General features: G+C 43.0%; 1 protein-coding gene across 1 annotated transcript in view; it reads left to right on the plus strand.

Moving 5' to 3' along the window:
* Positions 1-25,400, plus strand: part of LOC144589925 (ADAMTS-like protein 1) — a 431,785-nt gene that overhangs the window by 135,510 nt on the left and 270,875 nt on the right. The gene's annotated exons all lie outside the window — the stretch shown is intronic.

Raw genomic sequence — 25,400 nt, forward strand, 5'->3', positions numbered from 1 at the left:
TCTTGCTTTTGACCAACGCCTCAATTTCCCTCATCAGTCAAGCTTCCTTACGTTTGCCTGCTTTGCCCTTCACTCTAACGGGGACATACATATACTGAGCTTTCGTCAGCACACTTTTAAAAACATCCCACTTGGCCGATGTTCTTCTATCCTCAAATAACCTGCTCCAGTCATATTGATTGATATCTTTTCTCATACCCCCAAAGTTGGCCTTACCCCAGTTGAGCATTTTAACACATGTACCCTCTCCGCCCATATCCATAACTATCTTAAACCTAATCAAACTGTGGTTACTGGTCCCAAAAGGCTCCTCCACAAACTGTCATTATTTTTTTGCACCTCTATCAAACCACTGATCAATCTTCTTTGCTCCAGGAACTTTAAGCTTCTCCAGTCTCACTTTGTAGCTGGAACATCTCATCTCTGAAACCATCTTTAAATTCTCTTGTTCAACCCCGGAGCTGATACATCTTGCAATGTTGTCAAGCTGGAAAGGGTACATTTACGAGGATGTTGCCAGGACTAGAGGGTCTGAGCTATAGGGAGAAGTTGAGTAGGCTAGGTATTCCCTGGAGCGCTGGAGGATGAGGGGTGATCTTACACAGGTATATAAAATCATGAGAGGAATAGAGTCGGTAGATGCATAGTCTTTTGCCCAGAGTGGGTGAATCAAGGACCAGAGGTTCAAGGTGAAGGGGAGATTTAATAGGAATATGAGGGGTAACTTTTTCACTCAAAGGGTGGTGGGTGTATGGGACAAGCTGCCAGAAGAGGTAGTCGAGGCTGGGACTATCCCAATTTTTAAGAACGGCTTGGACAGGTACATGGAATATGGAATATGGACCAAACGCAGGCAGATGGGACTAGTGTAGTTGAGACATGATGCGCCAGAGGGCCTGTTTCCACGCTGTATTTCCCTGTGTCCCTGTCATAATGACTCTATTTCATCCATAGAACCACTTTTTCTGCATCCTCTCACTTCCTTCATGCCTTTTGGTAATGTCTAAAATTGGGTTCGGTGTTCCAGTTAAGGCCAGACCAGTGTTTTATGGAGATTTAAAAACTTCCTCCTTTTGTCTTTTTGCCTTTATTTATGAACCAGAGGAACCCATTTGCCTCACTGTCTATCTTCAAACCCTGTAATTTCAAAGAACTAAGCACATAGAATCCCAAGTCCCTTTGTTCCAACACAGTCTTTGAACTGTGCCATTTATAAAGGGATACAGCATAGAAACAGGCCCTTTGTCCCATCATGTCCATGTCAACTGAGATGCCCCATCAAAGCTAGTTCCATTTGCCTGCATTTGGTCCAAATCCCTCTAAACTTTTCCTATCCATGCACCTGTCCAAAGTCTTTTAAATGTTGTTATTGTACCTGCCTTAACAACCTCCTCTGGCAGCTCATTCGATATGCTCACCACCCTCAGAGCGTAAACGTTGCCCCTCAGTTTTAGTTTTAGTTTCAGAGATACAGCTTGGAAACACTCCCTTCGTCCCATCGAGTTCGCACCAACCAGCATCACCCATGCACTGGTTATATCCTACACACTCAGGATAGTTTACAGAAGCCAAATAACCTACAAACCTGCACATCTTTGGAAAGTGGGAGGAAATTGGAGAAAACCCATGCAGTCACAGGGAGAATGTATAACCTCCATATAGACAGCATTCGTGGTCAGGACTAAACCTGAGTCTCCGGCACTGCAAGGCAGCAATACTGCTGCAGCACTGGGCTGCTCAGATTCCAATTAAATATTTCCCCTCTCACTTTAAATCTATGTCCTCTGGTTCTTGATTCCCATATTCTGGGTAAAAGACTCTGTGAATTCACCTTATCAATAGCCCTTGTGATTTTGTAGTGTATATTGAGTCTCCTTATCTTTTTGCCATTCTTTTTTAAATTTTAGCTGCCTCTGTCTGCCATCCTTGGATCCTGTGTGTTCTTGGAATCTATTACAGTTACCCTCACATAAATTTGCAAGATAACTAAATTTGGAAAGTTTATTCAGAACATCTAAGTCACGTCTATTAAAAATACAGTCATCCACGTGGCTCCGAGGAACACTCAGCCTTCAAGTCAAGTCAAGTCAAGTCAAGTCAAATTTATTTGTCACATACACATACTCGATGTGCAGTGAAATGAAAGTGGCAATGCCTGCGGGTTGTGCACAAAAAGAATTACAGTTACAGCATATAAATAAAGTTAATAAGTTACTAAACATAGCACAAAAAGTGTCGACAAAAATTTAGTCTCTGGGGTTATCAAAGTTGACAGTCCTGATGGCCTGTGGGAAGAAGCTCCGTCTCATCCTCTCCGTTTTCACAGCGTGACAGCGGAGGCGTTTGCCTGACCGTAGCATCTGGAACAGTCCGTTACTGGGGTGGCAGGGGTCCCTCATGATCTTGCTTGCTCTGGATCTGCACCTCCTGATGTATAGGTCCTGCAGGGGGACGAGTGTAGTTCCCATGGTGCGTTCTGCCGAACGCACTACTCTCTGCAGGGCCATCCTGTCCTGGGCAGAGCTGTTCCCAAACCAGACTGTAATGTTGCCGGACAGGATGCTCTCTACAGCCCCAGAGTAGAAGCAATGAAGGATCCTCAGCGACACTCTGAATTAATTCCCCCATCCAAAAAAACAACTGTTCACTACTTCTCTACACTCTGCCTTAAAACCAAATTCCTACCTATGGTGTCATCCTTTAAACACATGGGCACTCATTTTACTGACCAGCCTGTTGTAGGGGACTTTGCCAAACCTTTATCTTGTAGATGAACCTTCTCTTTTATCTCATCAAAAAATTAAATTCAAAGGTTTCAAAGGTCTTTTATTGTCACATGTACCAATTAAGTAAGTGATATGCAAATTACCATACAGCCATAGGAAACAAATACATTCTGAGTTTCCCTTCATCAACTCAGACTTTGGCAACTATCTATTAACTTATTCCTTGTTTCTAAAAGCCTACCCACAACCAAAGTTAAAGAGCAAGGCCCAAAGTCACCAAGCAGGTACTTCTAAGCAGCACTGTAATCTGTGCCATCTTCTAATCCTTTGTACATCCCATGAGTTTTTGCAGTGATGATCTTTACTCAAACCAGCTCCACCCCTCCTCTTGAATCACCCATTATTAGAGCTCTCTTTCCTCTACTAACTACTGCTCTTCATCAGAGCCATTTGTTGTGTCAGAGACTTGGCTGCTGCTACAGTTCTCCTCTGGAAGCCCCCCTCCCCCCCACCCCCCGAATAGAATATTAGCTATTAGGAGAGGTTGGGCAAACTTGGACTGTTTTGACTGAAGCTTCAAAGGCTGTGGTATAACCTGTTAAAGTATATACAATTATGAGAGGCATACAAATGTAAGGTGGTCCTTTTTCAAGGGTGGAAATGTAAAATAATAAAGGGCAAAGCTTTAAGGTAAAACCTGGCAAGTATTTTGTACACAGAGAGTAGTAGGTGCCTGGACTGCGCTGCTAGGGTATAAGAATCAGATACCATTGTAATTTTTTAAGAAACATTTAGACAGACCCATGAGCAGGTATGGAAATGAGGGGTGGCACAGTGGCACAGGGGTAGAATTGCTGCCTCACAGCTCCAGAGACCCGGGTTCAATCCTGACTACCGGTGGTGTTTGTTCGTTCTCCCTGTGGGTTTTCTCTGGGTGCTCCGGTTCCCTCCCACGCTCTAAGGACATACACATTTGTAGGTTGATTGGCTTCGGTAAACTATAAATTATCCCTATTGTGTAAGATTGTGGTAGTGTACGGGGTGATCACTACTCGGTGGGCCGAAGGACTTGTTTATGCACTGTATCTCTCAACTAAACTAAAGTTGTTCCTACTGCTTCTTTTACTCATTTGGTGTCCCCCTCACAGAGATATTCCTTTTATTTTCCCCTCCGTCCCCCACATTCTCTGCTACCTGAAACAGTAGATGCAATGACTACTTTTCAAAAGCCTTGCTAGTTTATGTACTTATTTAATTTATTCTTTTTAAAATCAATTTCTTTCTCATCTTTTGTATAATCCCGTGCTCCTCTCCTGTTCAGCCTCTCTGGTCTGTTTGATGACATTATTTCTCTCTTCCATTATCCTAATAATACCATTAACTGGTTGTCAGATTTCAATCGCTTTTCTATCAGAGTTTGTATTGTTGAGGGGAATGCATATTATTAAAAATACTTTTAAGAATGGTTATCATTGTCCAGCAACTAGTAAATTACTGATTCTGTGTTCCAATCTCACTCAGTTTACCCATCTAGCACACATCCATCCTAAACAACTTTATCTTGGTTTCTGACCAAGACTGCTCAGGTGGGACCAATAATTTGCTGGCAATCAATGTGTCTACTGATTTTCAGTGTGCAGGTGCCTTTGGCTTTTAAGAGAGCTCTGCGCTGTTAAAGTAAAGCTGCACAGACAGAGGGGGCAGTACTGAAGGAGTGCTGTGAGACGTGTAGTATCAAGGGAAGCCCGCATGTTTGGAGAAGCAGTGGTAAGGGAATGCTGTATTGATTGAAGGCTGCAATTAAGGGAGTGCTGCACTGTTGCAGAGGCAGTTCGCAAGTTCACAAGTTATAGGAGTAGAATTAGGCCATTTGGCCCATCGAGTCTACTCCGCCTTTCAATCATGGCTGATCTTTGCCTCCTAATCCCATTTCCCTGCATTCTTCCCATAACCCTTGACACCCGTTCTGATCAATAATTTGTCTATCTCTGTCTTTAAAATCTGTGGAAGGGCTGTTCTTTGCATTGCTTTCCTTTGGATGAGATGCTAAAGCAAGATTTTGTCTGTCTTCCTGGACAAATATTAAAAACTCTTGGAACCATTTGTGGGAACAAGAGTGTTTGGCCAGTGTGTCCAACCAGCCAACACCCCACTCTGTTAACACCACGATAAATAAACGAACAGATTATTTTCTCTACCACTTTATTTTCTGAGTTTATGATTATTCTTCAGATATAATTCACTATCTGTGAGACATTTTAGGAGATTATGAGGATTGTGGAGAAAATGGAGTTGTACAAGTGCAAGTTATTTCTGCATTTATGCGCCCCACAGGAAGCAGACCTCAAATATTTAATGAGATCTGAATCTGTATCTGTTCGTAAATCACTAAAACAGAAGACACCAAAATTGTTCACAGCCAACATAAACAGCCACGTTTTTGAGCTATTTGTTTCATCTGTTTTAGTATCCGTTCCTTTAGAATTTCGAGAACCTATTTTGTAAAAAATGAGATGCCTTTTCTGCCTTGTTCCTCACAAATGCAGAGTTCCTTCCCATCTCGCCCACTATTCTGCATTGATTTTGCTTGATACCTAGAATATCAACAAGAGCTGCACTGTTGGAGGGGCAGTACAGAGGGAAACACAAAGTACTGGTGGAACTCAGTGGGTTGGGCAGCATCTTTGGAGGGAATGGACAGATGACCTTTTAGGTCAGGGGCCTCGGCAGTGCAGAAGAACCATTGCTGAGGGTGCGCTTTGCTGTTAGAAGGCCTGTTCTTAGGGAGCCAGTACTGCAGACCATGGTGCACTTTTGAAAAGACACTACTGAGAAAACACTGCACTGTAGCAGTACTGAGGGAGGACTGTATTGTCAGAAGGCCAGTATTGATCAAGTGCTTCACTTGCAGGGGCAAATACTGATGGACATCTGCACTGTCAAAGGGTTAGTACCAAGTGAGAGCTGCACGGTTGGCTGGCAGACATTGAAAGAGCACTGCGATGTTGGAAGGGTATTACTGGGAGTGCATCGCACTGTTGGTGGTCTGGTACTGAGGACACCTCATGGTCAATGCTGAAGGCTCACAGCGTTGTGGGGCGGGGGGGGGGCAGTATTGTGGGAGAACTGCACTGTTGAAGAGACAATACTGAGATGAGAGGACTGGGCCACCATTGCAGTTGAAGGTGCAGGGTTGAGGGATCGTTGCACTATTGGAGTTGTAGATCTGAGGGATTGCAGCACTCTTGGAGTGGCAGGTCTAATGGATCATTGCAATTGGAGGAAAAGATCAGAGGTTTCACTGCACCTATGTAGGCGCAAGTCTGAGAGAGCATGATGCAGTCAAAGATTGCATCTGAAGTGGTCATAAAAATAGCCCATGGTAAATACATTCTTTGCAATATCCTGGACTATGTTAATTCCTCAATGACAAAGGCTGAAATAGATTATCAAGTTATTATCACATTATTGTTTGCGGGATCTTGCTGCGTGCAAGCTGACTGCCCTGCCTCCTACATTGCAGCAGTTGGCCACGGTCCCAAAATACTTTGTTGGCTGTAAAGTGGTTTGGGACATCCTGTGGTGCTGACAGGCATTTGGTAAATTTATCTTGCCATGCCAGAACATCAATGCACTCTATAGCCCTTCGATCGCTCGGTATAAGGTCAGCATGCTGCCCTAATCAGTTCCACATGGCTTGACACACTTTGCAGATTAAATATTCCATTTCTCCACCTTGTCACTTCTCTGGATAAAATTTCAATTTATGAGCGTGGAACCACTGGGTGCAGGTTTTTAAACAGCCGAAATCCATTTCACATTAGGAGCTCACAGACTCAGATGGCGAGGAGTGGTATATACTCAGACTGGGCTGCATTCAAAGCATGCCACAAGAAATGAAAGAACCTACTGAAGCAGCCAGCGTCCAATATTTGTATTGTTTCTTTATCCTTACACAGTACGTCTTGTTTACTCTCAGATCTCAATAAAACAGATAGCTTTTGAAAGTTTGAAACTGAAGGTGCTCACAATGCACAGTGGGCTTGCGTGTAGTTGAGTGCAAAGGGATTGATTTAAGTCCCAGATGTTGGCAGGGCAGTGTAAGTTCTGATGTAAAGTTACAATGTTCTGTTCCAGCTGCCGAATGACCTGCTCCAATTTTATTTATTTATGTGTCTAGGTTTCACTGCAATGATACATTTCCCAGATAATTATTCTCTTCCAGTTTGAGTATCAGCCCTGGATAAAAGGGTTGCCTCTGAGTTGGAAGATTGTGGATGAATTATTTACCTTTGAGTCTCGGCTAAGGCTTCAGCTGCATGTGGAGGTGTTGAACAAACCAACGCTCTCCGGTTTATCAGATGAATGGAAGGCCATGTCATCTTTTTTTTAGAAGAATGCTGGGGATTTTCCCCAGTATCCTTCTCAGGACTTAACCTTTCATTCAACTTTAGTGGAGCAGATTATTGGTTCATTATTGTAGATGGATTTTTGCTACTCTCAAAATGGCTGCACATACATCCTGTATCACCGCAGAGGCAACGTTGTCTTCTATTTCTTTACTCTCCCACTACTTAAGAGCATGCCAAAGTAGAAACCAATGGAAATACTCAGCTTTTCACTGGCACCGCTAGTAGGACGCAGTAGCTGAATGCATCTGAACCCCACCCTTACTGCCTTTTGGGGAATGGAAGTTTTTCCTTACTGAATTCACAATTCACAACCTAAATATTTGAGCTCCGCAATAAAATTCACTCTCACTGAATTTATATGAAAAGAAGTATATGTGACAGTAAAATCTGATTGGGGTAAATTGCTGGGAGTTTCTGCTGGGTCACTATATGAAAACTGATGAGCATTGCACAGGTATAGGGCATTTAGCACACACACAGCCCTCACTACTAGAGGGTGTACCCATGTCAATGTTATTTTGAACTATCTTGCTCTTCACATGACATAAAGACAAGTAAATATTTTCATTTTTAATGAATGTTAGCTACAACTCTGTGTGTCACTAGGACACGTGTGAAATAACAACTGCCCTTGATATACAGCTACTTCCACTTGCAGTTTCAATAAAGCATAAACTATTGCAACCATAAGCATAGTTTAACGTTATAGTTTGTGTTGGTTGTAACTCAAAAGGCATGTGCAATGGAAGTCACTCAGAACCCTTGACTGACTTTAAAATGGAAATTAAAATGTTGGAAAGACTTGACATAGAAATGTATAAAATCATGAGGGGAATTGATGGAGTGAATGCACAGTCTTTTTCCCAGAGTATGGAATTAAAAACCAGAATACATATGTTTAAGGTGAACATGGAACAATGCAGCACAGGAACAAGCCCTTTGGTCCACAATGTCTGTGTGGAATATGATGCCAAGGCCAACCTTTATCTGCCTGCACACAATCCATATCCCTCCATTCCCTGCATATCCATGAGCCTCTCCAAAAGCCTCTTAAATGCCACTGTCGTATCTGCGTCACCCACCACCCTTGGCAGCATGTTCCTGGTGAGAGGGGAAAGATTTAATTGGAACCTGAGAGGCAACTTTTCCACACAGAGGATGGTGGGTACATGGACCAAGCTGCCAGAGGAAGTAGTTGAGGCAGCTATAATAACAAAATTTAAAAGACATTCGGACAGGCACATGGATGAGAAAGTTTTAGAGGTACATGGGCTAATTGTGGGCAAATGTGACTAGCAGAGATGGGACATCTCTTTCAGCATGGATGATTGGGCCCATGTTGTCCTTGACAATATGACACTAACGTCTGATCAGGTTCTGCAGGATTCAGTCAGGCTTTTGTTCATTTGCCAGTCAAAGATCAACTGTGTGGAGCCTCTGGCTTTTTACTTTCTTCATGCTTCTCTTAAAACGGCTCGATTGTAATCATGTATGGTCCTTCTGCTGGCTGGTTAGCATGCAACAAAGGCCTTTCACTGTACCTCGGTAAACGAAACAAAACTAAACTGAATGCATTTGAGAAGGTGGTCCATCAGGACCAAGACTATAGTCTCTGAAATGGGGGAGTGAGAAAGGTTTGGCCATTGTCAATGTGTACTGTTCCTTCTTTGAACACATGTAGATGTAGGATGTAGATGGACAGTGAGGTTTCAACAGATTCCACAAAATGCTGGAGTAACTCAGCGGGTCAGGCAGCATCTCTAGAGAGAAGGAATGGGTCTGTGATTCCTCCTTTCAACAAATTCCAGTTGTTCCCTATACTTGGAGCCCCAGTGCATGTTTTCTCTTCAGTAACTTGTGCTACCACTTTTGATGATTTGCTGCTCTGAGTTTTGTTTCTCTATCCCTCCCTCCCCCCCCCCCCCCCCCACCCCATTATTTCCCAATCAGTGTGTAGCTTCAATTGCCAGGACCCACCTTCATATTTATTTGTCTTAACATCATTTACCATTTAATGTATTAATGACTTCTAATATTGTTTGAAGAGTTGAATTTCTTCAGCACAATGTAAGACTCAGTGCAGTTCTCAAGATTATTAATGTTGACAGGTCTGTAGCCCATTTTCACTGTAACACAAGACATAAAAATGTCTCAGTGTGCTGAAGACAGATCTCAGCCTAATAACTATTAGCATCCCTCTGGCATGTCACAGTTTTGAAATGAAAGCCCAGGAACTGGACAAATACCACTAATCTTAAAACTGTGGCACAAATTGTGTGTAGATGTACGTTAAGCAAATACTGGAACGTCCTGGGAGCAAGTAGTTAATTTTACAAATTACAACATTCAGGCAATGTGAGAACTACAGAGACTGCGTCACCAGAGACTTGGTGCCAGAGGTCAGATTACAAACCTCTTGGAAGATTACCTTTACAGAGTTGGAAGCACAAGTGAACGTCAAGACCCTTTCAGAGAAAGAGTATCCAGGAGCAAAGAACTGTTTTGCAAGTAGAGTTTTGGTTCTTTGTAAAACAGCCAACTTGTCAATAAAAGATACATTTAATAAGTGACTGATATTTTTCTATCATGGTAGAAATGAGGCACAGGGCACTCATTATTATTCCAATGCACATAGTACTACACCTGAATGAATGAATACTTTATTGCCACATGTGACAAGTCACAGTGAAATTCTTTGCTTGCATGCCCAAGGTATGCAAATAGTCGCCCCATAAAGGGCACTGACAAAGTCACAAAGTACTCCCGTGCCTGGTCCCCCTTTGTTCTCCCCCCCCCCCCCCTCCCCCTCACTCATAGTGGTCCCCTCCATTGCTTTTCCCCCTCCCTCAAGGCGGTTCCTCCACACCGGGTCCTTAATTGTCAAGAGCAAGACCAAGAGCTGATGATCAATTAAACTCAGACTTCCAACTTTGCTCTCTGACAGACACTTCTTCAGTATCAGTGTTGAAATTTGTAAAATCCTTCTTGCCCGAACTCGCTGTTACAATCCCATGAAAGACATAGGGGTTCTGTTCTTGTGCAGTAGGTGCAAACTAAATTATTCACAGCTCATTCTATCCTGTCCATTTCAACAATATTAGCTCTTTAATAGTGCAATTGTCCACTGCCATCTGGCAATTGCTTCAGCACTTAAAAAAAACGTCTTATTACTTTGTCTCCAAATTGTTGGAGATTTTAGCAATGTAAGAATTTTTTGAACTATTCTGTGTCCATTTTGTTTTCTTTACCTGGTCAACCCTTGATTTCACTTTCCTTCTTGGTCCTTGCATTATCAGGGAAAATACGTCTAATATCTGGCACCTCCTTGTAAATCATTTTTGCACCTTTTCTGGACCATGTGTTTGGTTGCCGAGTGACCTGCCTCACTGCTTCTCTTGCTCTCTCACACCCCAGGGACCCAATTTCTCTATCTGTTCACACTCTTGTCATTTTGGCACGCCTAGAAATTTAAACTTACAATGTGAAATGATTGAGCTAACATCAACTCTGCCCAAGCAAAATGTGTCCCAGTCCCTTGGTTCACATGGTGAGATCAGAATTGTGGCATTAAACAGTAAGGTGAATGGGGAGTACTTCAATCACAGAACAGTTGTTCAGACAAGCGGTCTAGATTATGGAACAATGGACAGATGCACATATTGCAATTATTCACATGTTCCTAATATGCAACAGTGACTTAAATTTGATATTGATCTTTTAAAAGAATCAAACAGTTATTTGTCCGTTGGTTGCACAGTATTACTACATTTAAAAAAAACGTGAAATGGCTGCTGAACAACTGAACTCTTATTCGTTGCGTCTAGTTGGAGAAAACTGGAAATGATACTGAACAGTGGCATTTCACGTATAATTTCAAAACATGAAAAACTATTTAAGACAGGAATGGGAAAGAATGTGCAGCATTCTGAGCCACCTTTGGTGACGTCTACAGAATTCTTAGTGGATCGAGGAGGTTGAATAAATAATTCTTCTGATGTGTATTTAAACATAGTTGACCATAATAATGAAATAGCACATGGTGAACAATTGTTGCCCGGGGATTTGGATTTCCATTGCACCTTTTAATATCCCCATGCTGTCTGAAACTATTTTGTGATCAGTGAAGTATAGTATGATTGGTTTGGGTGGGGTGCTTGGTGGTCGTAGTCAGAGACAGTGAGTCAGTGGTCTGTTTCCCTGATGTATGACTCCATGAAGGAAAGGCAGAAAATGCAAGAAATACTGAGGTCAGTCAGCATCTGTGGATAAAGTTTACTAATTTACTGTTTATGATGAAGGGTCATTGGTAATCACAGAGTCCCTCTCCACAGATGCTGCCTGATCTGCTGAGTGTTTCCAAGAATTTTGGTTTTTATGTCAGATTTCCATGATCAGAGGGAAAGTATGGCGAGAGTTGTATATTATTGGAGGTTCAGTACCATGGGAGTACTGTTGGAGGGTCAGTACTGAGGGAGCAGCACGCTGTCAGATGGGCAGTATTGAGGTAGAGCTACATGGTTGGAGGGATAGTATTGAGAGAACACCATAAGGTCATAAGTGACAGGAGCAGAATTAGGCCATTTAGCTCATCAAGTCTACTCCACCATTCAATTATGGCTGATCTATCTCTCTCTCCTAACCCCATTCTCCCCATAACCCTTGACTCATATTAATCAAAAATATATCTATCTATCTCTGCCTTAAAAATATCCATTGACTTGGCCTCCACAGCCTTCTGTGGCAAAGAATTCCACAGTTTCACCACCCTCTGACTGAAGAAATTCCTCCTCATCTCCTTTCTGGGACTCCTGCACCAGCACCCTGAGGTCCCCTTGCACCTCCGATTTCTGGATTCTCTCCCCATTTAGAAAATAACCAAGCTGTCTGAGGGGCAGTATTGAGATAGTGTTATACATTTGGAAGGGGCAGTAATGCAAGAACACTGCATGGTGAGAGGAGCACTACTAAGGGAGCATTGCACATCTCAGAGACTGAGCACCAAGGGAGTTGCAGATACAGTCCATGCTGTTGGAGGGGTAGTATTGGGTGAGTGCTACGCTGTTGAATGAGCCAGTGTGGAGTGCATGCCTCACTGCCAGAACGGCAGTACTGCGAGGTAGTGCTCACTGTCGTAGGGCAGTACTGCGAGGTAGTGCTCACTGTCGTAGGGCAGTACTGAGGTCTGGACATCTGGTCTGGGGATCGTGTGGAAATATCACCATAGTGATGGTGGGGTAGCACTATGGGATCTTTTCATTGGGCAACATTAAAGGAGCTCTGACCTATCAAAGAGGGCGTACTCAGGGAATGCTGCAACGTTTTCAAGGATTTGACTTTTTATAAAATATTCCTGGAAAGATTTACAAGAGCAATTTTAATAATCGTCAGCTAAAAGTTTTTTTAAATTGAACTCTTACTTGACTGCCTCATGACAATTTCCTTCCATCTGAATCAATGGCAACTGGGACTAAATTTGTCCTGTGGGATTGTACAGTGTGTGCATTGTTATCCCAGGTTTCTTATCATGTGCTGAGCTTCACTAAGGGACTAGCATTCAAGTGCAGTCAGTTGCCTGGTTATGAACCAGTGGCACCTGTTGCTGGATATTCATCTGTGCTCCTGTGTCTTCAGAAGTCTTGAAGTTTATAACCTGGACAATCTGGGATTAATGCGATAGATGCTGGCAGTTTTGTTATCGTTAACCCACATTATTGTGCCAACCTTTCTATCAAGCACACAGTGGCCAACATTACATGGTTAGTAAAATCCCTTAAATCATCACCGCAAAAGGATTTGAGTATAGGAGCAAGGAGGTCCTACTGCAGATGTACAGGGCCTTGGTGAGATCACACCTAGAGTATTGTGTGCAATTTTGTTCTCGTACTCTGAGGGAGCACATTCTTGCTATTGAGGGGGTGCAGTGTCGGTTCACCGGGTTAATTCCTGGGATGGCGGGACTGACATATGATGAAAGAATGGATCGACTGGGCTTATATTCACTGGAATTTAGGATAAGAGGGGATCTTATAGAAACATATAAAATTCTTAAGGGATTGGACAGGGTCGATGCAGGAAAAATGTCCCCGATGTTGAAGGAGTCCAGAACCAGGGGTCACAGTTTAAGAATAGTGGTATGTCATTTAGGACTGAGATGAGGAAAAACCTTTTCACCCAGAGAGTTGTGAATCTGTGGAATCCCACAGAAGGTAGTGGAGGCCAATTCACTGGATGTTTTCAAGAGAGAGTTAGATATAGCACAGGGCTAATGGAATCAAGGGATATGGGGAGAAATCAGGAACAAGGTACTGATTTTGGATGATCAGCCATGATCATATTGAATGGTGGTGCTGGCTCGAAGGGCCGAATGGCCTACTCCTACACCAATTTTCTATGTTTCTTTGTTACATGAGTATACAGAGAGCGAGTAAATGCTTGGTGCAAACAGAGAAACCTTGAATGTAGGCCCTGGTGTGTCTGTTGCCCAGCTGAAAGCCCTCATGAATCTCCTGCAATTACATTTGATTAAAATGTTTGTCACATTGTCCAAACTTTCACTGTCACGAGGAATCAATGTCATTTTTCTTAGCTTTGAGGTCTCTCCTCGTTGAAATATGTTTTAGTTTCTTGAATCACTTTTATGTCATCAGATGCAAGTCCCATTATAGATGGGTTGGCTTCCGTGATGACAAGTCAAACAAGCATGCCTAATGTGTATGGATAATCATCAAATGCCGTAGAATATTAAAGTTCATCCTTGAGAAGGGCTACATGTTGTGAGTTTGAAACAAAACCACCCCCCCCACGAGCTGGGTTAACATTGATTTTCAGTGACTGCTGTACATTTTTATGTTGTGTGATTGTCAGGAAACTTGAGTGTAAAAAACAATAGGTAAAACGAGCGGGTGAGTGGAAGTAATCTGTGCTGCAGTGGTGTAAGTGGCCTGATTGCACCCCTGTGGGGAATACCACCCCAGAATGATTTTGGGATTGAGGCTGTCGTGAGGGTAAATCTCACATCCAATGAACGTGACTGGAGTTCAGGGGTCAATTTAACAAAACTGATGAAGTGTGGCAGGCGTCTGAAGCTAATGGACTGTTATCTCAGCCGTCACAGGCTAAAGATGTGATCTTGCCACTGATAACATTTGCAAGCACTGGAGGTGAGCTTAAAGTGATTTGAAACATATGGTAATCTATTTTAGGTGCAGTTTATTTGGAGTGATTAAAATAATTTGAATAAAACTGAGAGTGTGAAGTCAACCTTACAAAAGGTTTAAAATGCTGCATCCACACATATAATAAACCGTTTTAGAGATGGGATAATTTATCGTAAGTTTGTGCACTTTATATCGAATAAGCAGTCAGCAGTCTATTTATTTTATAGTATAGGAAGGAGCTGTAGATGCTGGTCTGAAGAAGGGTCTCGACCCGAAACCTCAGCCATTCCTATTAATTTTATTGTTTAGGAATGAACTGCAGATGCTGGTTTACGCCGCAGATAGACACAAAATTTTGGAGTAACTCAGCGGGACAGGCAGCGTCTCTGGAGAGAAGGAATGGGTGACATTTTGGGTTGAGACCCTTCTTCAGACTGAGAGTCAGGGGAGAGGGAAGCAAAATATGGAAAGGTACAAAGAACATGCAAGGTGTGAAAAGAATAGACTGGTTTTACAGACTGGTTGTTTATTTATGATCCAAATACAGACTCTGTGTTAAATGCAGACACAATGGATGCTGTAATATTAGTGCTCATGTACTGAAAGCCAGATTCCGCAATATGCAATGAAGCAGCCTGACCATTAGTAGGAACTGCCTGACACATTGTCAGCAGCTTGATGCAAACAATAGCATCATGGCAATGTGATTTAGAAAGTGTGCTGCACGAGCCAAGACCTTGGGCACACTTCCCATTTCCAAAAAGCGTGGTTACTATCAAATTTAAATAGATGCCATTCCACATTGTATTCATGTTGCAAAAAAACCAAAATGCTCTATTACCTATCATTTTAAAATTCCAAAAATAATTTTCAGAGATTGTTCCCAATTCACAATCAGTGAAACACTTTCAGTCCATGCTGGAAAAATGAGCTTTAGGGTTCTGAGGCATGAAGCCTGTGTATCTTTGCACCATACTCTCTACATAGTCTCAGAATTAAAGGACGTTCCTTTAGGAAGGGGATGAGGAGGAATTTCTTTAGTCCGAGGGTGGTGAATCTGTGGAATTCTTTGCCACAGAAGGCTGTGGAAGCCGTCAAAAGGTTTAAAATGCTGCAACCACACAAAATAAACTATTTTAGAGATGGGATAATTTATAGTAAGTTTGTGAACATACTTTATAACTTAAGGCAGAGATAGATAGAATTTTGATTTGTACAGGTGTCAGAGGTTATGGGGAGAAGGCAGGGTTGAGAGGGAGGGAGAGATAGATCAGCCATGATTGAATGGCAGAGTAGACTTGGTGGGCCAAATGGACTAATTCTGCTCCTTTCACTTATGACCTTATAACCTTATGACTGTAAATTTTCAGATGTAACGTTTTTGATGCCCTCTTTTCCCCACCTCTGGATTACCAAGACCTTTTATGCATAGGTATGTATTACATATGTAATCTATCAAACACAAGATCCGAAAGAAACATGGAACTTCAAAGACTTTTCAGGACAATATGATATAGTAATTGGGTTGGTTATATGAAAGAATGCACATTGGTTCAGTGTGCCACATCCCACAGGAATAATTCTAATTGCATTCCAGGCCAAGGGAGACTATAGCACAAATGCATTTTACCTTTAACATTTGTGCCTTACTACCTTTGTGCTTGCTGCTGGATGTTCAAACATTTCATTCCCAAATATATTATTCAATATCAATTAACTTTTAAATGATGCAGCTTCATAAAACATTTGTATTTGTTTCGTACTGTTGTAGTATTGATGCCAATAGAGTACCCATAGAATGAGGAGGCGTTGTGCCCTTTACGTTTAGTCCTACAAACCCGTTTTTGATTCATCTTCTTGTGAATTCTTCATCCTTCAGCATCTAGCTGTAGACAAATTATAGCTGGATTGCTTATTGATGAAATAGAATTACTTGCCTGCAAGAGAGCAGAAAACTTGTGACAGGGATGGATCAGATGAAAGCCTTGCATTTGTACCACATCTAATTGAATATCGATGCATAATTAAGCAGCTAACTGGAGGAAGAGGCTCCAATGTTATCCCCTTCCTCAACAATGGCAGGGCTCAGCACGTGAGTACTAAAAACAAGGCCATGTGGCAACCACATTCTGCTAGAAGTACCAAGTGAATGATCCATTCAGGGGCTTCCTCCTTCTGCTGCAGCACGGATGCTGGAAGCAGGGACTGGAGGAATTAAACACTCCTGAACCAGCTGCATTTCAAACCCAGATGTTCTGGTACAGTACAAGTAGAAAATTGTCCAAGTGTGTACCGTTTACAAAAGGCAGGATAAATCCTGTCTGGTTAATCATTGCACAATTAATCCCCTCTCAATGATTAGCAAAGTGATGGACAATGTCATTGACTTGGGCAGCTTGCACCCCAGTGGTAGGAATATTGACTTCTCTCTGCAAGTAACCCTTGCTTTTCCTCTCTCTCCATCGCTCCCCCTTCCTAGTTCCCCGACCAGTCTGTGTCCCGCTGATTAAATTTTCATTGAACTTCATCCCCATTGACCTTACACTTCCTTATAACTGTGTCTCCCTCTCTCCTGACTCTCAATCTGAAGAAGGATCTCGACCCGAGACGTCACCTGCTCCTATCCAGAGACACTGCCTGTCCCACTGAGTTACTCCAGCATTTTGTGTCTGTCATTGACTGTGCCCTCATGCATCACTTTCTCTACAACTGACCCCATACAGTTTTATGTCTGACCATCCATGACACTGTCCCTGCCTGCAACACACCTCCCATGGAAGTAGAGCTAATCTGCAGAATTAATGGAAAAATGTTGAAGTTCCAGCAATTCCATTCCAGAACCAAGGTCACCTGAGCCTCAGTAGTCCCTATGCATCTCTGAATTCTGACTTATCTCCCCATTTAGAAAACAGTCTATGCCTTTATTCCTATGACCAAAATGCATGACTCCACACTTTGCAACGCTGTATTACGTCTGCCACTTCACGGCCCACTCTCCCAACCTGTCTAAGTCCTTGTGCAGAGTCCCTGCTTTCTCTACACTGCCTGCCCCTTCACCTATTTCCGTATCATCTGCAAACTTGGCCACAAATCCTTCACTTCCCTCATCCAAGTCATTGATATACATCGTGAAGGGTAACGACCCCTGCACGACACCACCAGTCACTGGCAGCCAAATGGAAAAAGCCCCCTCCCTTGATAGCCACTCTTTGCCAATCAGCCAACCTGCTATCCATGCTAGTATCTTCACTCTGATACCATGGGCTCTCATCTTCTTTAGCAGCCACACATGCAGCACCTTATTAAAGGCCTTCTGAAAATCTATGTAAACCACGTCCACTGACTCTCCTTTGTCTATCCTGCTATTTACCTCCTCAAAGTATTCCAACAGGTTCGTCAGGTAAGATCTACCTTTCACAAAACTATGCTGATTTTGGCTTATTTTATCTAAGTTCTCAGAAACTTCATCTTTTATAATGGACTCTCAAATCTTATCAACCGCTGAAGTCAGACTAACCGACCTACAGTTTCCATTCTTCTGCTTCACTCCCTTTTTGAACAGCGGAGTAATATTTGCAATTTTCCAATCGTCTGGAACCAGTCCTGACTCTAGTGATTCTTGAAAGATCACAGTCAATGCCTCTACAACCTCTAACGCCACCTCTTTCTGAACCCTGGGGTGCAGTCCATCTGGTCCAGGTGACATCCACCTTCACACCTTTCAGCTTCCCAAGCACCTTCTCCTTAGTCATATCCATTCCACTCATTTCCACACCCTGACTCTTTTGAATTTCCGATGCATTGTTGGTATCTTTCACAGTGAAGACTGATGCAAAAAGTCTTATTCAATTTATCTGCAATTTCTTTATTCCCCATTAAATATCATTGTCACTATCTCCTAGCAGTTCCTTTACCTTAAGCTCCATAATCAAATCCGGTTCTTTACACAAAACCAAATCCCAAATTACCTTTTCCCTGGTCAGCTCAACTACAAGCTGCTCAAAGAAATCATCTTGTAGACACTCTACAAATTTCCTCTCTTGGGGTCCAGTACCAACCTAATATTCTCAGTCTACCTGCATATTTAAATCCCCCATGACCACTGTAACATTGCCTTTCTTACATGCCGATTGAGTCTCCTGATGTATTTTGTACCCTACTTCTTGGCTACTATTTGCTCCTGTACATAACTCCCATCAGGGTCTTTTTACCCTTGCAGTAAAAAATAAATATCTGATTTATTTTGATATAAATTCCTTGCTTTTAACACCTGGCCAGTGTATCAGGTTGCTGATGGTGGATGGACAAGTATAGCAGCAACAAACAGCCTCACATCTCCCGGTCATCTAGGACCACAGAGGGACGTACAGACAAAGCAGATGGATTAAATACTCAATATGCGTACATCTATCTAACCTAAGAAGAGCTCACACCTCTAATTATAGTTGAAGTAATATTGCTGAGACAAAAAGTTTGCCCTGCGAATGAATTCAAAAACAAAGTGTGAGGTCAGGTGGAGAAGATCTTAGAAGATGAGAACCCTGTGGCATTGGGAGTGAGTTAAGCATCGGTCAATTATTTTATCTTTACCGCTTAGAATGTGCCCAGGCTGTGGTAATAATTAACAGCTTAAATGGAAAAAATCCCTTAAATTTCAATGTAAAAAGTTTGTTTATTTTTTCTGAAATTGTTCACCATTTGTAATGAGACTGAAATAACAGCTGTTAGATCAAATTTAGCTGTGCACAGACAATGGAGGTGCATTGGATAGTGTCTTGATTTGCAATGAGTTTGCCTAAAGTAGCCTGATTTATAAAACCAAGTTTATTGCACTCAGGCACAAGTGGCTATGGCCAGATTTTCTAATAAATTAGACTGTGAGTCTGTAAGCTGGGAAAACAAAGTCTAAGCACCTTCCTACCTGCAAAATGGAATGTTTAATTTAATTACAGACTCCAATGGATGGAACATTTTAAAGGTGACAGTCTAAGCCTCAGACTTACTGCAACCCGATGTGATTTAAAAATGAACCAAATCCTTTCTCTGAGCAATGACAGGCAATTAAGTGGAATAAGAGCGCCCTCCAGGAAAATTATTTGGTGCTGATGAAGTGGAGATTGGATGTTTACTGGCCAGGAAATATGGAGCAGAGTTTTTGGAATTGCTGTGGTTTTCCGTGTCGGAGATTTACTGCCATTGCCATATAATGTGGTAGCTGGAAAACTGACCAATAAACAGAAAATTGTGGGAATACTTAGCTGATCAGGCAGCATCTTATTTTCTAGCCAAATATAGTAGGTGCCTTCTACCTAGAAGTAGGCTGTTTGAGCTGATCAAACACATCTTGGCAACAGATAATGGCATCTACCCTTTGCTACTTTGAGCAATGGCTTAATATGTGTGTGCTTTCCAGTGATATTACATTCCTTATAACCACTTGGTTAACCCCTTTTGTGTTCTTGGGGTGAGTGAACTCCCCGGTAGACTGAATATCACATCATGCAATGGCTGTAATGATAATGTCATTTGATATTTTTGTTTATGCTCAGCAGGTAGTGCTGTTGTCTCACCGCTCCATTGAACCTGGGTTCGATCCTGAGTTTGAATGTGCTGCCTGTTGTACATTTGTTACTGAGTGCGTTTGCTGCATCCAACAGGCATGCGGGTATCTTTGTAAATTGCTGTGACTCTGTGATTCCATCCTATCCCCCCCCCCTCCTTGTCTCATCCCTCCTGACCTACTTGTGAGCACCTCACACATCCTTTCTACTCTTCAACAGCTTCCATTTTCCTGGCTCCCATTGCCCCGTCTTTACCTTGGACGCCCAGTCCCTTTACACCTCCATCCCCCACCAGGGAGGTCTCAAGGCCGTCTGGTTCTTCCTTGAGTGGACACCCAATCCATTTCCCTCCACTAACATTCTCCCCACTTGGCAGAACTTGTCCTCACCCTCAGCAACTTCCCCTTTGACTCCTCTCAAGTGTTCCCGATGTGGCTTCTTGTACATTGGTGAGGCCAATTGTAGACTCGGTAACCGTTTTGCCAAACCATGACGCTTGGTCTGCCAGGTCTGCATGATCTCCCAGTTGCTGGTCCATTTTAACTCCTCTTCCCATTGCCACACTGACCTTTCTGTCGTAGGCCTTCTCCATTGCCAGGGTGAGGCCACATCGGGAACACTGGATTCAGTTTGACGCGGTGCACATGAACCTCCGTCGCACTGAGAGTAGGGCAGCTGGCATCCCTGGGTGGAAGTGAGGGAGGAGGTATAGGGACAGGTGTTGCATCACCTGTGGCTGCAGGCGGAATCACCAGGGGAGGGGTTGGTTTAGGTGGGAGGGAGAGGGAAGGGGTGTGGATGTGAAGATGTGATGGGGCGGCATCACCTTGCAAGTCGGAAGACGATGTATTGGATGCGGAGGCGGGTGTGGGGAAAGGTGAGGATGAACACTGGAGGATGGAGGAACAGCTTATATTCCGCTTGAGTAGTTTACAATCCAATGATATGAGCATTGAATTTGCCAATTTTAAATTTATAACCCTCCCCCTCCCCTTCCTTTCCCCCGCAATCTCTCCTGAGCCCCATGTGGACGCCTAGTTATTTCTTCCCTCTCCCTCCCCTTTGACCTATATTCCTTTCTCTAGCCTCACAAGTTGCAACTCTTCATTCATTTTGTCTCACACCTTCAGTCATTTTATTTCTGTCTAACCATTTTCCTATCAAATAACCCTCCTCACCTCTGTCGGCCTATTATCTGCAAGGCTTTGTCCCCCTCTCTTCCACTTTCTTATTCTCTCCCCCACAATGTCTGAAGAAGGGTCCCGACCCGAAAAGTCACCTCTCCATGTTCCCCTGAGATGCTGCCTGACCCGCTGAGCCACTGCAGCACACTCTGTCTTCTGTGCCTTCTTTTGTAAACCAGCATCTGCATGTGTCTACACTTGTAAATTGCATCTTGGTGCAGGTGGTGGCAGGAGAACCCAAATGGAGTTGATGGGCATGAAACAGAGAATAAATTGCTCGGGTACAAAGGAATAAGGAGATGTGGAATAGGACTAATGGGATTACTTTTCTGGAATCAGCATGAACACAATGGGCCAAATGGTCTCCTAATGTGGCATTGTAGGTACAGGATCAGATAAGAAATGCAATGCAAATGGAGTCCAAATGTCACACCACTTTATCTTTCAATTAACTGTCTTTTGCCAGTATTGCTTCAGCTTTCATATTTGAATGAGGCCCCAGTATAATGAGGTCCTTATGTAATTTCCTGGCGGAAGAGTGCCAATGCAACCACACGTCCATGTAACTGGGCGTCTCAGGATGTTGGAGTCAGAGCAATTGATGAAAGTACTAAAGTTTAAACTGAGAAGTTATAGATCTTTCTACTCTTGTTTCAAGTGTTGCTCAATTGTTGTATTGCCTTGTTGGCAATCATTGAACCAATGCAAGCCTCTGCTCCATTTTGCCATGGGAATTTTTCTTGCAGTTTCCTTGCCAGAGAAAAAAGACCAGCAGAAGTATACATGACTGGTAGACGTGGCACTTACTGTTGTGGCCACATCCTCCTGTTCCTCTTGGACTGTTGTTCTTGGAATTTGAATCCTATTTCCTTTATTTTTTGCACGTTTTTCCATCGATGTACCTGTGAATTGTACTGTGCTCTGCCCTTCTAAAAGTGTAACATATTTTTAATTAATTTGCATACTGGTCATCAAACTCCACTTTTAAGTTGCTGCACATTTTTTACAATCCTACAGAAGACTTAAAATGCATCAGCCCGTGAGCTTTCAACCGTAAGTATTCCAGTTGCTGGTAATATTGGTCCATCTAGAGCTCAAAGACAGGCCTTTCAGCTCAACAGTTCTGTACTGGTGTTTACATTATAGACAAGTCTTGGAATATTCTATATCCAATTGGCTCAGCAATATGCCCACCATTCCTACCTCCCACTGCTCACCTTATTTTTTCATCTAAAGGCTCAAAGTTATCTAAGGCATATTGCAATTTAATTCAACCATCCATTGGATAGACATGTTCCAACTCAGCTTCTGAGCAAGGTGTAAATTTAACATAACCTCTTAGCAGAACAATACCTTGGTGCTTTGTTGAATTTATGATCCACATACCTCTGCTTGTTCTGTTCCATTTACACACTTATTTTCCAATGTGTACATGAATAGCTTCTCCTATCTATTGACCCATGTGGTTCATTACCTTGAATTGCTTGCCTACAGATTTCTGAAAGGGTTCTTGTTCATTAATCATTACCTTGAATTGCTTGCCCACAGACTTCTGAAAGTGTTCCACCGGGTGGCGCCACCAGCACTGGCTGCCTCACCAACAGTCTGTCTGTCCTTTCTGCTGATTTTTATTATTTTAAGTACGTGTTAAAAGTATGTTTTAGTGTTTCTTGGTTTGTTTTATGTGGGGGGGGGGGGGGGGGGGGGGGGGGAATTGGGGGAAACTTTTTTTCAATCTCTTACCTCGACGGAGATGCGATTTTTCTCCTTATCGTATCTGTTTCCTCTGCGGCCTAACATCGCGGAGTTGGCGAACTTTCTTGGCGCCAACCGGCGCCGGCGCTTCAAGCCGCGGACGCGGCGTGGACTTTAACATCGCGGACCTTGCAATTCTTTGCCGAGGATCGACTGTGGAGAGCTCCAACCGCGGGGCCTGTGGACTTTAACATTGTGAAGCCCATGGTCTCTGGTAAGAAGAGGCCGACTTGGGAACTCCATGCTGCGGAGAGTGTTTCAACCATCCTGACGTGGGGAGTTTCGATCATCCCGACGCGAGGGCCTCGGACAGTCGGCAGTGGCGACTGTGGATGGTTCAACGGCCCTGACCGCAGGTGAACCCAAAGAGGAAGCTGATTGAACTTTATTACCTTCCATCACAGTGAGGATTGTGGAATCCGCTGTGGTTCTTGGTTCTTGGTCCTCCAAAATATTCCAAATGAAATTTAAACTGGAGGTGGCGGAGTATGGACTGAAGCTAGAAGGGCTTCTTGGAGAAGAAGAGCTGCCTTAAATTTAGTTGAGTCTGGTTGAGTAACTATAGTAGGGTGGAGACTATTCCATGCTTTAATTGTGCAAGGGAAGAATTAATTGCTAAACACATCTGCCTTGATAGCTGGTATCTCAAATTGAATCGAATGCCCTCGTCTACTCCTGATAGATTTGGTTTTGGGTGAGATGTGGTAATCTATGTTGAACTGACCATTTAACATTTTGTAAAAACAGGTTGAACGGTGGGCTTTACGTCTGTCTTGGAGAGTGTTCCACCCCAATGAATTTAGAAGTTCAGTAACACTCGCTTCAGTAACACATAGGTGTTTGTAACAAAACGAGCTGCCTGCCTTTGGACACGTTCGATGGAAGAAATGTTTTTATTTGTGTATGGATCCCATGCTGCAACTGTGTAGTCCAAATGTGGTCTAACAAGGGTGAAGTATAACATCTCCTTGATAGAAGTTGAACAATGATAAAAGTTGCTTCTCAGAATTTTAGTACACCTGTTGCTTTCACCGTTGCATGATGAGTCTGACCATTCCAACGTAGATTGTTCTGTCATTTGATGCCAAGATACCTGGTCTCTTTGGATGTTTATGTTAAATTTTATTTTATGTGGCTGTGTGGCTTGTTGCTTTTCACATAGTATGGCTGTATGGTAACTCAAATTTCACTGTACCTTTCATTGGTACATGTGACAATAAATTGATCTTGAAATCTTGAAATCTCAATACACTGACTGATGAAGGCCAAAATGCCAAAACCTTTTTGACCACCTTATCTACCTGTGACTCGACCTTCAAAGAACCATGCACCTGTACTCCTAGATCCCTCTGCTCTACAACACTACCCAGAGGCCTACAATTTACTGTGTAAGTCCTGCCCTTGTTCAACGTCCCAAAATGCAACACCTCACACTTTTCTGTACTAAATTCCATCAACTCCACCCACCTGGCCAATCGATCCCGATCCTGCTGCAATCTTTCACAACCATCTTCAATTTCTGCAAAACCACTAACTTTTGTCATCAGCCACTAACCTGTGTATCATCAACCACTAACTTTTATATATTGTCGATTGCATCGGGGCTGCTTCTTGCAACCATGCAGAAGTCATGGACTTTATTAACTTCCCCACTAAGTTCCACCCTGCCCTCAAATTCACCTGAACTATCTTGGACACCTCTCTTTGCTTTCTTGATCTCACTGCCACCATCACAGGAGATAGACTATCGACTGCCATTCATTACAAACCTACTGACTCCCACAGTTATCTTGACTATACTATACTTATTCCCACCCTTCCTCTTGCAAAGATTCCCCACACTCAATTCTTCTGTCGCCGCTGCAACTTCTCCCAAGAAAAGGTGTTCCATACAAGGACATCCGAAATATCCTTATTCTTTAGGGAATGTGAGTTTCCCACTTCTATCACAGATGAGGGCCTTACACACGTCTCCTCTGAATTCCCTAGTTCCGCTCTTGCTCCCCCTCCCACCAGTCACAACAACAACAGAGACCTCTTAGTCCTTGCCTTTCACCCCATCAGCCATCGCATACAACACATACTTTTGTCACCTCCAACGAGATCCCGCCACTAGACACATCTTAGAAACATAGAAAAATAGGTGCAGGAGTCGGCCATTCAGCCCTTCGAGCCAGCACTGCCACTCAATAAGATCATGGCTGATCATCTAAAATCAGTACCCCTTTCCTGCTTTCCCCCCATATCCCTTGATTCCGTTAGCCCAGAAGAGATAAATCTAATTCTCCCTTGGAAACATCCAGTGAATTGGCCTCCACTGTCTTCTGTGCCAGAGAATTCCACAAATTCATAACTCTCTGGGTGAAAAAGCTTTTCCTCATCTCAGTCATAAATAGCCTACCCCTTATTCGTAAACTGTTACCCCTGGTTCTGGACTCCCCCAACATCGGGAACATTTTTCCTGCATCTAGCCTTTCCAATCCTTTAAGAATTTTCTATGTTTATGTTAGATCCCCTCTCATCCTTCTAAATTCCAGTGAATACAAGTCCAGTTGACCCATTCTTCATCATATGTCAGTCCCACCATCCCAGGAATTAACTTGGT

The sequence above is a fragment of the Rhinoraja longicauda genome, chromosome 3 (assembly GCF_053455715.1).
Source record: "Rhinoraja longicauda isolate Sanriku21f chromosome 3, sRhiLon1.1, whole genome shotgun sequence".
In the NCBI taxonomy this organism is placed as follows: domain Eukaryota; kingdom Metazoa; phylum Chordata; class Chondrichthyes; order Rajiformes; family Arhynchobatidae; genus Rhinoraja; species Rhinoraja longicauda.